Genomic DNA, 16,589 nt, shown 5'->3' on the forward strand with positions numbered 1-16,589 from the left:
TCTGTAAGAAAATTTCTTTTCTTACAAAAAGAAATTCACTTTTTGTAATTTGAAACTATGGAATTTTTTTTTTTGGTAACATATAATGTTAGTATTATTTGCTTCAGGGGTACAGGTCTGTGATTCATCAGGCTTACACAATTCACAGCACTCGCCATAGCACACACCCTCCCCAATGTCCATCACCCATTGCCCCCCAAACCTCCCACCCACTCTCCCCTCCAGCAACCCTCAGTTTGTTTCCTGAGATTAAGAGTCTCTTATGGTTTGTCTTCCTCTCTTGTTTCGTCTTGGAAACTATGGAAATTTTTTTACACAATTATAAAAAAATGAAAATTTAAAAATATAAGTGTTTCCTAAAAACACCATCTGAATTTGTGGCTGTAGCAAAACAAAACATATGAACATCCACATGTGGCTGATGGGTCAGCCACAAAAGAGAAACTAATTCATGTGATTTTTTTAAAACAGCAATTTGACCATATTTTCTTAAGAGCATATAACCTAAGAAGAAAACGTAAATGCAAAGAAATTTTAAATAGTTTCCAGTAATCCTATTGTGAGTGATAATAATGGTCTGGTATTTTGAAAATATCACCTATTTGTAGTAAAGAATACAACAAAATAATGATGTTAATATCATTAAGAACCAGAGATATATAAAATCCAAGAAATTCAGTAAAAAGCCTATGGTCCTAAATTTGAATTGGAACATCAGCATGAATTCACCAAGTGGTTTTCCTAGCTCAGTTTACCTAAAAGGACCAAAACAAAGACCAACTCAGTAGCAATGAGAACCCCCAAACCCTGACTAGGGTCTCTAAATACCATGTCTCGCTACACGGAGCCAGGACTCCGTGGAGGAACAGCCGACTCCAGACAGGTCTAACATGATCCTGCAACATCTTAATACAAAGACATGAGAAAGCTACTAAGCTTGTATGAAAAAGACTGCGGAACCAACAAGAATCAGTTTTTGGCCAAAGAGGGGACAATGTGAGTGTTAGGAAGAACAATAGCTAGTTGAAATGTTTCAACTATATTACAATGATGAAGAGGAAACCTCTACACCAGAGAGGACTTAAGAGTCTTATCAACCAAATGCCACATACAGACCTTGTCTGGATCATAACTCAAACAAATCCATTATAAACATCAAACTAAAGAGAGAGGTAACTGGGAAAATGTGAACATGCATGCTGAGGAATTATTGTTCATCTTGAGGTAAAATACAATCATGACTATGTTTTATAAAACGGTCCCTCAGACAATACTGAAATTTCTATGGATAAAATGGAATGTCTTGACTTCATAATCGTTCTGGTGTTAGGGTAGGAGGGAATGCATGGGGAGAGAAGGAAACAAAAATGGCTATGCAGGGGTAAGTACTGAAGTGGAGAGGGATACATGGGGGTTCCCTGTATTATTTCCTACTTTTTAAAAAATTATGTAAGTTGCCATATGGTACATCATTAGTTTTTGATGTAGTGTTTGGTCCATGATTCATTGTTTGCATTGAACACCCAGTGCTCCACGCAATACTTTTGACTGTGTTTGAAATTTCTAAAACAAAAAAAGTCAAAATCCATCCTGACTCAACAATTCCACTTCTAGAATCTGTAATATAGAAAAACCCCTATATATATCTTTTTATTCAAGAATTTTTGCACAAAGATGTTTATTATCGCTTTGCCCCTAACAGTGAAAAACTGGAGATAACCCAAATGTCCACTGACATACGAATGGTAAAATATAGTTTGTAACAACCAAACGATGGAGTATCATGCAACCCTTAGAAAGAGGCAAGTCTGTATGTGATTATATAGAAGAATTTCCATAAAGTTCATGGAAAGCTGCTGAACAAAATGAATAGCACAATCCCATTCTTTGCACTCAACACGAGTCACATATATGTTCGTGTGCACAAAGTCTGGAAGGATACACATTATATTGTTCAAAAAAATCATTGCTGGGATTTGTACGAGGTGTTCCTATATATGTTTTACCAATAACTATTCTAATAAATGAATAAAGATATTATTCTTGTTAGTTTCTTGGCAATTTTACAAAAGGCTCTTCTATGCTTTCTTTCTGGATGACCTGTACCTCAGAAAAACTACTATATCGTTCGGGACAGCAGATTGGTACCTCAAACAGCTTTCCTTAACTGGGGATCTGCTAGCGTATTTAGCTCCAGAGAAAATTATTTTATTATCTGAGTGACTGTTTTTTCCCTTCTCCCAAGTCTGCTACTCAGATAGCCCTATTCTCTGGATGCGTTAGAGTTCATTCAACTGATACAATAGATGCCTTAAGGTCTTAGCGTTTAATTCTCTGTGGAACCCAACCCGGGTTGAGAAGGGCTAATCTAGACACTTGGCATTCTTCTGGAAGGCTGCCGTAATTAAGCCCGTATTACAACTCTAACTTTTTCTATTGTCTACATTGGTCTTGTTCTCACATACTTGATCTCGACGCTCTTGGTCCACAGAATCCAGTTTTACCGGCCAGCAAACCAGATCTCTAAATGAACAGCCCACCCATGACACCTTCTCATTTTTAAGAGCCAACAGATACCAACCCAATTCAAATTTACTGGAGCATTTAAATAATTTCTACGGTCTGTGGTAGGAAAACACAAAAGATTAAAACTTTAATGAGGTACAAAATTTCTGTATCTGTTATGAGCCAACTTTTGAGGTGTGGAATATTCAGGATCTGAGAAGAATGTACTTAACGCTTCCACATGCTTCATTACTGATCTGGGTTCGGATTTGTTTGGTTTCCTTTGGACCATTTACAGCAACATTTCCCTTGAATTTTTTTCATTAGCTTGAAACTTACCCTTGTAACTCAAAACAAAAGGTCTTCTTAGGATTCAAAAAAAAAAAGACAAACACCAAACATTAGCAAAAAATGAAAAGCAAAATGATTCTTGGATTATAAGCCACTTTAGGACAGGTGCTAAATATCTTATCCCTTTATTGTTTAATCACCAATTTTCAGATCTGTTTATCACTCTCAGATCCCGAAGTATACACGGATAGGTCTATAGATAAAAACCCATGTTTAATCAGTCCAGCAACACAGGTTTCTGACAATAAAGCCATTTCACACATTAAGAGACAGATATGAATTGGGGCGCCTGGGTGGCTCAGTGGTTTAAGCCTCTGCCTTCAGCTCAGGTCATGATCTCAGGGTCCTGGGATCGAGCCCCACATCGGGCTCTCTGCTCAGCAGGGAGCCTGCTTCCTTCTCTCTCTCTGCCTGCCTCTCTGCCTACTTGTGATCTCTATCAAATAAATAAATAAAAATATTTAAAAAAAAAGAGAGACAGATATGAATTAAGATGGGAGATTGTAAGTTTGGCTTCATAATAGAATCACCTGGGAAACTTTAAAAACCTCCGCATTGATATTGCACTTGAGACCAATTAAATCATTCTCTGGAGATGGGATCCAGCCATCAGCGTGTCTTACCCTGGATATTTGGACCCAATAGGCCTGGGTCACCGCTGAAAGCACTGACCACTTCTTGGCCCTTGTCTTGCCTGACCTACCAGTCGCACTTGACAGTTGAGCACTCCTTCCTCCTTGGGCCACTTTCCTTTGCCTTGCAGGGCACCACACAACCCTGATTTTCCTTCTACTTTAGTCTAATTTTCTGGCCCCTATTCATCTTCCAGTTTTTAAAAAAATTTTTTTAAGATTTTATTTATTTATTTATTTGATAGAGGGTGATCACAAGTAGGCAGAGAGACAGGCAGAGAGAGGGGGGGAGCAGGCTCCCTGATGAGCAGAGAACCCTGACCTGAGACAAAGACAGAGGCTTAACCCACTGAGCCACCCAGGTGCCCCTCATCTCCCAGTTTTTTTTTTTTTAAAGATTTTATTTATTTATTTGACAGACAGAGATCACAAGTAGACGGAGAGGCAGGCAGAGAGAGAGAGAGGGAAGCAGGCTCCCTGCTGAGCAGAGAGCCCGATGCGGGACTCGATCCCAGGACCCTGAGATCATGACCTGAGCCGAAGGCAGCGGCTTAACCCACTGAGCCACCCAGGCGCCCCTCATTTCCCAGTTTTTTAACACTGGAGCAGGGGTCCTCAGCCAAGCCTTGGACCTTTGTCTCTATGAGAAACTACACTAGATCTCTTCGCGATCCCATCTAGTGTCCCACATTTTCAAACCACCCACATTCTGATGACTCCCAAATTCCTATCTCAAGCCCATAGCTCTCCCATGAACTCCAGGCTTCCATATCCAACTGCCTTCCTAGCATCTCACTTGCATGTCTAATATTGCAAACTTGCTGTGTCCGAAACTCAACCGTTCATTGTTCCATCAAAGCTGTTCTTCTCCACCTTATTCAATGACACCCGATCTACTCTTCCTGTTTTCCATGCCAAACACTTCGGAGTCATGCCTCATTTTGTTAGCACTTTTTATTCAATCCAAAAATTGTGTTGGCTTTTATTTTCAGCCATATCCAAAAGTGGCCTGCTCCTCATGACCCCCACCATTCCTACCCTGGTCCCAGTAACGGTCATTTCCTGCTTCTTCCCTCACTCCTCTACAATCTGTTCTCAACACAGTGGTCAGCGCGATCTAGCTAAACACTAAGTCAGGCTGTGTCACTCTGCTACTCAAAACGTTCTATGAAAATCCTCTATCTGGCAAGGAGTTAATATCCAAAATAGATAAAGAATTCATACAACTCAATAGCAGAAGAAGTCTGATTCAAAAAACGGGCAGAGGAGCTGAAGAAACATTTTCCCAAAGAAGGCATAAAGAAGGCCAACAGATGCAGGGAAAGATGGTCAACATCATTTATCAGCAGGAAAATGCAATTCAAAAATCACAATGAAACATCAACTCTCGTCTGTTAGAAAGGCTAAGATAAAAACCAAAAAAAATAAAAAATCAAGAAATAACAAGTGTCGGTGAGGATGCGGAGAAAAGGGAACCCTCATGTACTGTGGGTGGGAATGCAAACTGGTGCAGCTACTGTGGAAAACAATATGGAGATTTTCGAAAAAATTCGAGATAGAGCTACCATAGAACCCAGGAATCCCACTTGTGGGTATTTAGCTACAGGAAACGAAAACACTGATCTAAAAGGCCCCTGCACTCCCACTTTTGCTGTAACATTATTCACAACAGCCAAGACCTGCAACCGCCCAAATGTCCATCAGCAGATGAACGGAAAAAAGTGTGGCGCACATACACAACCAGAATCAGTCCTAAACAGAAAGGACTCGTGCTATCTGCAACAACATGGGTGGATCTTGAGGGCATTATGCTAAGTGAAGTAAGTCAGAGAAAGACAAACACTGTATGATCTCACTTACATGTGGAATCTAAAAAAGCAACCCAACCCAACCAAATCCAGTTCACACATACAGGGGACAGACTGGTGGCTGCCGGGGGTGGGGGGTGGAGGGTGAAATGGGTCGAAAGGCATAAACTTTCATGTATAAAATACGCAAGTCTTGGGGATTTCGTACACGGCATGGTGACCACAGTTAACACTGTATTATAGATTTGCAAGTTCCATGGGGTAATCTGGCCAGCTCAGTCGGTAGAGTGTGTGACTCCTGATCTCAGGGTCTTGAGTTCAAGCCCCATGTTGGGTGCAGAGCCTACTTTTAAAAAAAAGTTCCCAAGAGAGATCTTAAAAGTTCTTATCATAGGAAAAATATTTCTAATTATGTGTGGGGATGGATGTTAAAGAAACTATTATGATCATTACATAAAACGTACATATGTCACAGCATTATGCTATGCACCTGAACTAATGAAATGTTATATATCAGTCATAGCTCAAAAACAAACCTGACAAGACACCCTTGCAGGGCTCCCAAGTCAGAGCAGATACCTATCTTCTTTCAGTGGCCTGCAAGATTCTAGAAGATTTGGCAGATAATTGCACTATCCACTCCCCATCACCTACTCGGCTCAAGCTGCACAAGCCTCCCTGCCATTCCACGTTGTTTCCTGGAACCTTCTAGAATGTTTCTCCCCAATATATTTACATGGTATGCTTCCTCATCCATTTCTCTTTTTTCTTCATATCACTCTCTCATAAAACCAGTCTTCTCTGAGCACTCAGCTTATACATGTAATCTGCCCCACCAGCCTCCCTAACACCGTAGCCTGTTTTAATAGTTTTACTTAGTTTCTATCATCTCTAGGAGCTCAACCGATGTCTATTACATGGATGGCAAACTGAACCATACTGAACACGAAACCATCTTCATCCACTGATGGCTGAACGAGCACAGACAATGACAGAGCATCCCCTACACGGCCCTGTATTCTCGAAACCCTGCAGCGGGACATAGTGAGGCCCACGTAAATGCACAGAAAGCTGCAAAGATATACAGCAAAGTGCTAAGAGAGAGAACTTCGGCAACACAGGTAGGATTAGAGAATAGATTTATAAGGGACAATTGCTTTCAATATTTCCCCACCCCCAGTTTTTCGCAAAAATATATAAACATATTTATTACTTATGCAGTAAGCTACCCAAACTAAAAAAAAACCACAACACTGGCCTGGGAACCTTTACAGCTAGATTCTGGTTATTTTTCATAGCATTTACTATCCTTTCTGTGCCTCAGATCTTCACATGTAAATCATGTTTGACTTTGCTTACCTCACAAGGCGACTGCGGGCTACAGTGGGCAAGAGCTTTCACATGTCAGGAAGCATCCTGTCTGCTTTTCTCTCTCTCCTACATCATGCGTCTTTAAGAGAAAGTTCATAGGGTGTGAGAGAGTTCCAAAAAATCTTTCTCCAAATCAGGCTCTCAGAATTAACCCATAAAATGTCTCACTAGACCAGAGTCCTTTCTAGGACCAACGCTGTCTTAGGTAGCCCATCAAAAACCTTTTAAGAGATGCCTGCTTCCAATCACAAGACTGAGAAAGTCCTTCCACTCCCATGGCAACAGTCCAAGCCTGGACAATTCCCTAAACCGTGCCGAAGGGGAGGAAGAACTTCCTTGATTAACTCATTCCAGAGAACACCGACAACGCTCTCAGAGGTGAGCCAAAACCACGACAGCTTGCATGTTGGGGACCTGCTCTAGGTACTGCCAAATGGAAGAGTGAGTCTTTGACAGAGAAGCTTCACAGGGACAAGGAGAAAATCCGCAAAGTTTTGGTTGAAAGCATGGGCTGATGGGACAGAACGGCATCTGGAAGTGTCCCCAAGCAAAAACCTTTTGCTTCATGTTAGATTCCTCTTGCAGCAAGCTCACCTGCTGTATTTTGCCAAGACAGCCACAGTACAGGAGAGGCCCAAAGTAGAAAGATACCACACGCACTATCAGAGCCCTCGGTCATGGGTCCCTGCAAAAACGAATCCAAAGACATGAGGAACAGCAGCCCCAAATCCTCCCTGCTCAAATACAGACAAGACCAGAAAGGTCGTGGAGAGACAAGAGGTGGGGGTTGGGCTAATCACGAGTTAATGGCTGAAAATGGAGTCCAGGACCAACCCAGCCATTCTCTAGAAGAAACACAAAAAATCAGTCATATATGCTAATTGCCAGACCTAAGAAAGGGCTCAGATAGCCAGGACAATAAACAAAACAAGTTATCCTTCAGTCTCCTTAGTTCTTCTAGATAAAATGTCTAAAATTAGGAAATGTGCATAGAAGAAAATGTGGCTCCTAATCAAGATTAAAAAATAGAACTAGAACCAGAAATGACTGTTACTAAAACTGGTAAGAACTTACAACTATTATAAATATATTGTTTATATACACATAAATACATATGGGTGAAGAATTAAGTTATTTTGTGAGAGAAATGGAAACTCTCAAAAAACAAATTAGTAGAAACCCTAAAACTGAATTTAAAAAAAAAAACAAAAAAAACAAAAGTGGCACTGAAAGGACCTAACATCAGATTTAGACACTCTGAGAGAAAAGATCAGTGACCTGGATGTAGATCAGTCGCCATTATCCAAACCGGGGCCGGAAAAGGATGGGGGCAGGGCTGCCAGAGAAGCGCACAGGGGAACTCTGAGGGATAAAAACCTTCTGTCTCTGATCTCGGTGGTAGTGGCACGGGCGTACTTATTTGGCCAGAGCCATCAAACAGAGCACTTCAAATGGGTACATCTTAGTGTATGTCTGTTGTCCCTTAAACCTTAATAAAGGTGGTTTTAAAAAGATGTAGAAACTGATCAGTGTTTCTGAAAGGTGAGTGTCCTGCTGGGCCAATCACTGCTCTCTGCCCTCAGATACGTTCCTCTGCCACCTGCTTCTCTCTGTGTCCCGGGGCAGCGAGCTCCTCCAGGCTGATTCTCAGGCTCCCAGACCTGACTGCCAGCTGCGAGCAGCCCGTGCAGGACCAGGGCAGACAAGCATCCGCTGGGCCAGGAAGAAGCAGCCGGAGTATGTTCTCCTGGTTTTGGTGTGTTTCATGTGGTGGCTGTAGCAACAGCCGCGTCTCTTCTGTAAACTTACCTGCCGACAGGCTGGCTTGTAATGCTTCCAGTGAATCCCGGCCCCTAGATTCTGATCACATCACCTCTTTCCTGTGTCCCTCCAGCCAAAGGAGGGACGGCAGCAGCCTCCTGCCAATGTGAATTCTGAGGGGCCGCGGTTCCCTGTTTGGCTACTCAGCTCTGCCAACAACCGTGTAATCAATTCCATATAGTCAATTTCCTCTATTTTAAATACTGAGAGACGTTTCTGTTTCCTGATTAGATCGTGACAGAAACACACCTGCCCCAAGGAAGCAGGTGCCTTACTCTGGCCAGATGCCTCATATTTACATAAGGTGAAAGGAACAGTTAGAGGTAACCTGGGTTCGAGTGTGGACAATGCCCAGAGCCGAAGAGACACATGAATGAAGCAGAAAGGTTGTTGTCCGACTCTACAAACAGGACCTAGACATGTATCAGGGTAGAACCACTATTAAATCATCCCATCCATGCCCCCAGGATCACAACTTTTTCTAGGACCACCAAGCAACAGCTTTAAAGGCTGGGCTTTCCAGGGAAGCAGAGAAGCGGCAGGCCCCGATGGGGAGCTGGGCGCTTCTGAGGCTGGCTTTTCACAAAAGCAACAGGAGGTGAGGAGTACTCCTGTCTGCACTCTTGGTCCTGATGACACACTCTCAGGGATCCCACGTGGAGAGATCCGCTTCCACTCTACGCCTTATTTGCAAGTTGCAGTAGAGACTAGGATGTGTTCACTCAAACCCCTTTATTATTCTTCCTGGGCCCTCAGCCAGAACACATTTCCCAACTTCCCTTGCAGTTAGGTTGGGCCATGAGACTGAACTTTGGCCAATGAAACACGCGATCGAGTAACGAACCTCACTTCCTGACTAGGCTCAGACAAACCTCCCTGGTCGAGTCAGAAAGTGGAAACAACCCACAAGGCCGTCGGCTGACAAATGAATAAATAAAAGGGGTTCCAGCAGTGCGATCGAATACTATTCAGCCACAGAAATTTAGTACTGACACATGCTACAACATGAGCAAACCCCGAAAACAGGATGCTAAGCGAAAGAAGCCAGCCAGAAAAGCTCTCTTATCATAGTATTCCATTCATACAAAGTGTCCAGAATAGGCAAATCTAGAGACAAAAAGCAGATGAGTGGTGTCCTAGGCCAGCGTGTGAGGCGTGGGGTAGGGAGTGACTGCTAACGGATCGCCAAGTAAAACTGTGGCTGTTGAGGGCTGGGGAGGGGAGTTGAGGGCTAATGGGGGACCAGTGGCTTGTAATGAGTTCAGGGTTTGGGGGGCAGGAAAGATGAAAATATTCTAAAATTGGTTGTGATGGTTACCCAACTCTGAATATACTAAGACCGCTGGTTTGTACTCTTTAAATGGGTGAATTGTATGGTGGGCGAATTAGGTCTCAGGAAAGCTGTTCCCACACCCACACCCTCCCTGGCAATTCAGCATGGTCTCGCTCTTCTCATCAGCCGGCTTTAAGGACTTTAGGGACTGAAGGGAGGGCAGAGTGTCAAGATGGGAAGAGAGTGGACTGTCAATCACCTGGAGAAGAGATTGCCCGAGCACGATACGTCCACGCTGCAATGACGCATAAGTGAGTATAAACCTTCATCGTGTTAAGGCACTGAAACTGTCACACTACTTGTGAGAGCAGTTACCCTACCCTAACACACAGTTATCAAGAAGGCACAGGTTTCCTTGGTGATGCAGACCAGTTCCCCCCCGAGTTCGTGTCCTACCCCATTCTGACTGACACCTGGGATCCCACACTAGGAAAATGCCCATCGCTGCTGACCTTGACCTAGCCTATGCAGCCCTTCACTTTTCTGGATTGCCGGCTTTGGGCCAAGCCCTACTGAGGTGGTGGTATTACCAGTAATTCTGCTGTTATACTTTTCTGTAGACACTGCCTATGTAGGACTTAGATATTCTTGTTTTCGCACATATAAAGAAAAATTCAAGAGATCTGCCTTCTACTACACCAATCCCTTCACTCTAAGGACCCAGGTGTCACCATACAGATCTCCTCCCACTGTAGACCACGGCAGATCACAGAGTCATTCATTCATTCATTCATTCACCCATTCAACGAATACCTACTGAGCACCAACTCTGTGGGGGGCACAATGGTCATAGGCACAGGTAGACCATGGCTCCTGCCCCCAGCCCCAGATTTAGTCTAGTGGGAGGGATGATAAATATTTGAATGGAACCAGGAATATGAGTGCTACGAGGAAAAGAGCAGGTGCTATGAGAATGTGTAACAGCAAGGATGCTGCTTGCAGGTAATGGTACTTTATGCAACCCAACCTCTAAGGAAAGAGACATTGAGTTAGACCCTGAAGGAGCATCAGATTCGGTCTGGCAAGCAACGGACACTCTAGACCGAGGCAACACCCACGAGGAGAACAGCCTGCCCTTCTTACGAACTGAAGGCAGGGGAGGGTGGTGACAGGGCAGTGAACCAGGAAGAGCACAGGAGGCAAGGCAGGACCCAGGTCATGTGCGACCATTTCCATAATTTTACGCAGTTTCCTTGACTTCTCCTTGGAAGAACTCAGAAGCGATTCATGACGCCTCACATTTTACTCCAAAGGGCCTTCTAGATTCCAGCTCTTCTTAAGAGACCTTTCTCAGACACCATCGCTGAAGGTGATCTAACCCTGGGGGTTGGGATTCTCCGGCAGGAAACAGAAGGACAACTCTCATTCATTTAGCTTCTTCTATGTGCCCGGCGCAGTGCTAAGTTTTGTACTCAAGATATTCTTACTTAATTCTTAAAACCATCTCATTCCACATACGAGTGAAATCATATGGTATTTGTCTTTCTCTGACTGACTTATTTTGCTTGGCATTACACTCTCTCCTCTAGTTCTATCCATGTCACTGCAAAGGGCAAGATTTCTTTTTGATGGCTGAGTAATAGTCCATCACACACACACACACGCACACACACACACACACCATCGTTTTTATCCATTCATCTATTGATTCCATTCACCTATTGATGGACACGGAGGCTGCTTTCATAATTTGGCATGTGAGCTAAAGAAAAAAAGAAAGAGAGAGAGGCAAGCCAAGAAAGAGACTCGTAACTCTAGAGACCACACTGCCAGTTACTGGGGCGGGAGGTGGATGGGGGAGACAGGTGACGGGGATGAAGGCGTGTGCTTGTCGTGATGGACACGGGGTGACAGATGGAAGCCTGGGATCATTGTCTTGTACACTCGAAACCCATACAACATTGTATGTTAGCTATACTGGAATTGCAGTTATAAAAACCCACCTCACTCATTACCATTATCCTCATTTCTTCCATGGCAATGCAGTCCACAGTTTTATGGGTTTTGAACAGCAGAGTGGTTTTTTTTTTTAATAATTTTTAAAAATAAACATATAATGTATTATTAGCCCCATGGGTACAGGTCTGTGAATCGCCAGGTTTACACACTTCACAGCACTCACCATAGCGCATACCCTCCCCCATGTCCATAAACCCACCCCCCTCTTCCTATCCCCCTCCCCCCTGCAACCCTCAGTTTGTTTTATGAAATTAAAAGTCTCTTATGGGGGCACCTGGGTGGCTTAGTGGGTTAAGCCTCTGCCTTCGGCTCCGGTCATGATCTCAGGGTCCTGGGATCGAGCCCCACATCAGGCTCTCTGCTCAGTGGGGAGCCTGCTTCCTCCCTCTCTCTCTGCCTGCCTCTCTGCCTACTTGTGATCTCTGTCAAATAAATAAAATCTTTAAAAAAATAAATAAAAGTCTCTTATGGTTTGTCTCCCTCCCAATCCCATCTTGTTTGATTCATTCTTTTCCTACCCACCAAGCCCCCCACATTGCATCTCCACTTCCTCATATCAGGGAGATCATATGATAGTTGTCTTTCTCTGATTGACTTATTTCGCTAAGCATGATACCCTCTAGTTCCATCCACGTGGTCACAAATGGCAAGATTTCATTTCTTTTGATGGCTGCATAGAATTCCATTGTGTATAGATACCACATCTTCTTTATCCATTCATCTGTTGATGGACATCTAGGTTCTTTCCATAGTTTGGCTATTGTGGACATTGCTGCTATAAACATTCGGGCACACGTGCCCCCTCGGATCACTACGTCTGTATCTTTAGGGTAAATACCCAGTAGTGCGATTGCTGGGTCATAGGGTAGCTCTATTTTCAACTTTTTGAGGAACCTCCATGCTGTTTTGCAGAGTGGTCGCACCAGCTTGCATTCCCACCAGCAGTGTAGGAGGGTTCCTCTTTAGCAGAGTGGTTTTGAAGTATCTCTTAAACTGTTTAAGTGTGTGTGCATAGCATATAACCTGTGTGATTGTATTTTTCCATCACTCGTTAACTTTAGGAAACCCTCATGAGCGGTCTTCTTCAGCACAAAGGACTCCCCTGACACAGAAGTCAGGAGATGTGGGGACAAAAGGGCGAGAACAGAAGCAGGAATTGGTCAGAAAAGGAAGCTCTCTTGGGCCCAAGGAGGCTGGGGAGAGGACTGATGGAAGCAGTTTAAGTCCTTTGGGTTAAGTATTTCAAAAGCAAAAACACGTATTATTGGCAAGGCCACTGTTCAGAATGTATGGAGATGGTCTATTTCTCAGAAGAACATTGCAACTGGTCTTCTCGTATAAAAAATACATATCATGAAAGTGGCTTCAGCCTTCAGCTACCATCTATGCTCTCAGCATATATGACAGAGTAGAACATGTAAAAAGATGGCCCTACAGCTCCAAGAGGCCCAGGATTTCTTCTGGTTGTCCTTCCGGGAAACGGAAATAAGAGAAAGCTTTCTGGGCAGAGTTTCACAGATGATGCCGTGACATTACTAAACGAGTGTGTCCAGAGCACTGTGTGTCTCACTGATCGGCCGTTAGATCCTAGGCCCTTGCCTTTCTTTCTTTCTTTCTCCTAAAATGAAGGGTTTGGGGGTGCCTGGGCGGCTCAGTCATTAAGGGTCTGCCTTCAGCTCAGGTCATGATCCCAGGGTCCTGGGTTCGAGCCCCACATCAGGCTCCCTGCTCGGCGGGAAGCCTACTTCTCCCTCTCCCACTGCCCTTCCTTGTGTTCCTTCTCTCGCTTTGTCTCTGTCAAATAAATAAATGAAATCTTTTAAAAAATTAAAAAATAAAATAAAATGAAGGGTGTGGACCAGATGACTACTTTTCAGTGCACAAGATTTGTGCTTCTCTTCACGGCCAGGAAAACGATCACACAAATGTGGGTTCCCCTTTTGCCACACGATTCTAGTGACCCAGAGACCAATGCACTATACAAGTGGGGAAAGGTCATCATTTTGCTACTTCTGACTAGTACCCAATAAAGAATGGTCATAGAAATGCACAACTTAGGATGGCGAGATCGAACCATGAACAGAAACCGAAGAGACCCAGAAAAGGATGCTGGTGGCTACGGCAGGGACAAGGAGCCCACACGGCCCTCCTGAGGATGTGTGTCCCTCTACCCGGGCAAGGATGTGGTTGGACAGCCCCAGGGGCTAAGGGTGAGCCGACTGCTGGAGGTTCTGGAACAAGACTGCAGCCTCCCTGGCACCGGCTGGATTCTCTAACACTCATCGGTCGCCCCTGCACGCATTTCTAGGCACTACAGGGGACTTTCCTCTATCCCTCCCCTTATTTATAGAGCGACACATCAGATATTCCAACCAGCACATCATGCGTTCAGCCTCCCTTCCACATACTGAGGAACTCAGGAAGGAGTTGTGTTTTGCTGGAGTTGGCAGTCTTGCCCCGAAGACGCAGGGAGTAGAATACGAGAACATACCTACTTTGTGCAGGCGAGTCGTGTTCCTAACCTTCTACTGTGATTCAAGTACTCTTCTTACAGACTAGCTTTCTGCCTGCTGCCTGGATCCCTGGTCAGGTTCTTCTGGCTGCGTACCTAATCAAGTCCTGGCTGTGAAAACAACAGCAAATCGAGGAAACTACTCCTACAGGATTCCACGCCACCGAGTGGCAAGCAGTTTCATGGCTCAAAGCAGACTTGAAGCAGCTTTGAACACGCTTCTGAATGCTCGAGCCAGCTTTTCTAGTCATGGACAGCCCTTGCCATCTGAGGCTCAAATGTCATTCATGACTACCAAGCTTTAATAACTAATTCACGGCCACGATCTGCTCCCCTTCCTAAGCAGTAAAGGTCAACTGCAATGCAGGAAAATCATCTGTCCATCGCTATATTCCCCTTTATAGACAGAAGGTGATGCCATGAAGTTTCTCAAAACCGTACACAGTGCTGAAGTCGACTGTGAATATGGTGACACCTTGCCTGGACTGTAGACAGAGCCGCTGTCTCCTCGGGGCCCAGAAGGAAGACAGCCTCCGTCCGAGAGCAACGTGGTTCTGGCGCGGGCATCCCAGCTACTCCGCTTCCAAACTGGAAAGGCGCTGGTCTTGGGATCACTTCATCCTGCCACACCCATTTCCCTTAGATACCAGTTTTCCATTTCACAAATTGGTTTTCTCTTTTATTGCATCGAGTGGATGGCAATTGGACTGTTCCGTTTCGACAACAGTTACCTCTACCCTGTTTGGGACAAGACACGGTGGCGATTCACTTCAATGGCCCTCTTCATTTTTACTTAACAAACCATTTTTTAAAATAGCACTTATGGTGTGCCAGGCATTCTTCCAGGAATGTCACCAGTGGTGACTCCTTCAATCCTTATACATCGAAACGAATAGAAATCCTGTCACTGTTCGCCGGGATCCACCAGAGCAGGACGCCAGCTACGTACCCAACAGAAACGTGCCGTGCAGGTACACGAGTCACGCACGAGCCTCTCCGCAGCAGCACTGTTCTTCAGCACCCCAGACTGAGAACAAGCCCCAAGGAGAGCTCAGTTGTGGCCGATCTGTACAATGGACTATCCTGTAGCAACAGGAATCACCGAGCTGCTGACAAGCCAACAACGTGCATGCAACACCGAGTGAAGGAAACAGACGCAACAGAGTACGCTGTGATTCCACTTATATGAAGTTCCAGGACAGGAAAAATTCATCTATGTGGACAGCTGTTACGACCGCAGCTGCCTACGAAGGGGTGGGGATCGCCTGCAGAGGAGCACAAAGGAGCTCTCTGAGGGCGTAGACATGTTTTATATCGAGATGGGGTGGTGTTTACACGGTGCGTCCATTTATCAAAAGGCATCAAATTGTGTACTTAAGAGCTATGCATTTCACTGCGTGTACATCTTGCTTTGCTATCAAAGAGAGACGTGACGTCATGAGCATGAGGAGACTCCCAAAGCCATGGGAGCCTGAACACATGCGCTGTCCTGCCGATGCTGCCCGTGGCAAGCCCACAACGTGTAGCCCAATCCAGCTGCTGAAGCCAAGCCAGACTCTTGAGAGACCAGACGCAACAGTCCTCTCGCTCGGGTCACCTCCTATGCTCACTTTATTCACTCCCTGTGGAAGACATCAGCCACGGAAGGGAGATGGCAGGGCTAGAACATTCACACACCAGGGATTTTGTGAGGTTCAACCTGGCCAACTCCTAGTTATCATCCTCCAAATCCACAGTAGCTGAGTTTGAAGGTGCACATGGCTGACCAGGTAAAGACTACATTTCCCAACTGCCCTTCTGGCAATGTGGGGTCACGTGACTGTGCTCTCACCAATGGAATGGGAGTAGAAGTGCCCCACCACCACATGCTAATTCTATATGCTTTAAAGGAAATCGTCCTGAGCTCTCAGTCTTTTCTCCCTTTGCACAGGCTGGAATACAGACCAGCAGTGACCTAGCTTCAACCAGAAGAGGATAACATTTTTGCAAATTCAAGAGCTACAAAATGGTCAAAAACCAGGTCCCCGAACAACTCCCGGAGCAGGGTTAAGCCACTCGTCCAGCCCACTCACTGCTACACTGCTAGGTGGGAGAGCAATTTCCGTCTTACTCAAACCACTGCACTCGGGGTCCCTTTGTTACAGCATCTTAACTAATACCAACCCCCGGCCCCTCGGCACACAACCTCTTGAGGCTCCTGGTCTCCACGCTGGAATTTCCACGTCTCACCAACTCCATCTAGCCCAGTATTTTGTCTTCCAAAGTTCATATTATACTAGTAAATGAAGAGAGCACCC

General features: G+C 44.8%; 1 protein-coding gene across 2 annotated transcripts in view; it reads right to left on the reverse strand.

The window, feature by feature from the left end:
- The window catches only part of MAP3K15 (mitogen-activated protein kinase kinase kinase 15), a 114,077-nt gene that overhangs the window by 52,972 nt on the left and 44,516 nt on the right, over window positions 1-16,589 (reverse strand). The window lies entirely within an intron of this gene.

This window comes from Mustela erminea, chromosome X (genome assembly GCF_009829155.1).
Source record: "Mustela erminea isolate mMusErm1 chromosome X, mMusErm1.Pri, whole genome shotgun sequence".
Classification (NCBI taxonomy): Eukaryota; Metazoa; Chordata; class Mammalia; order Carnivora; family Mustelidae; genus Mustela; species Mustela erminea.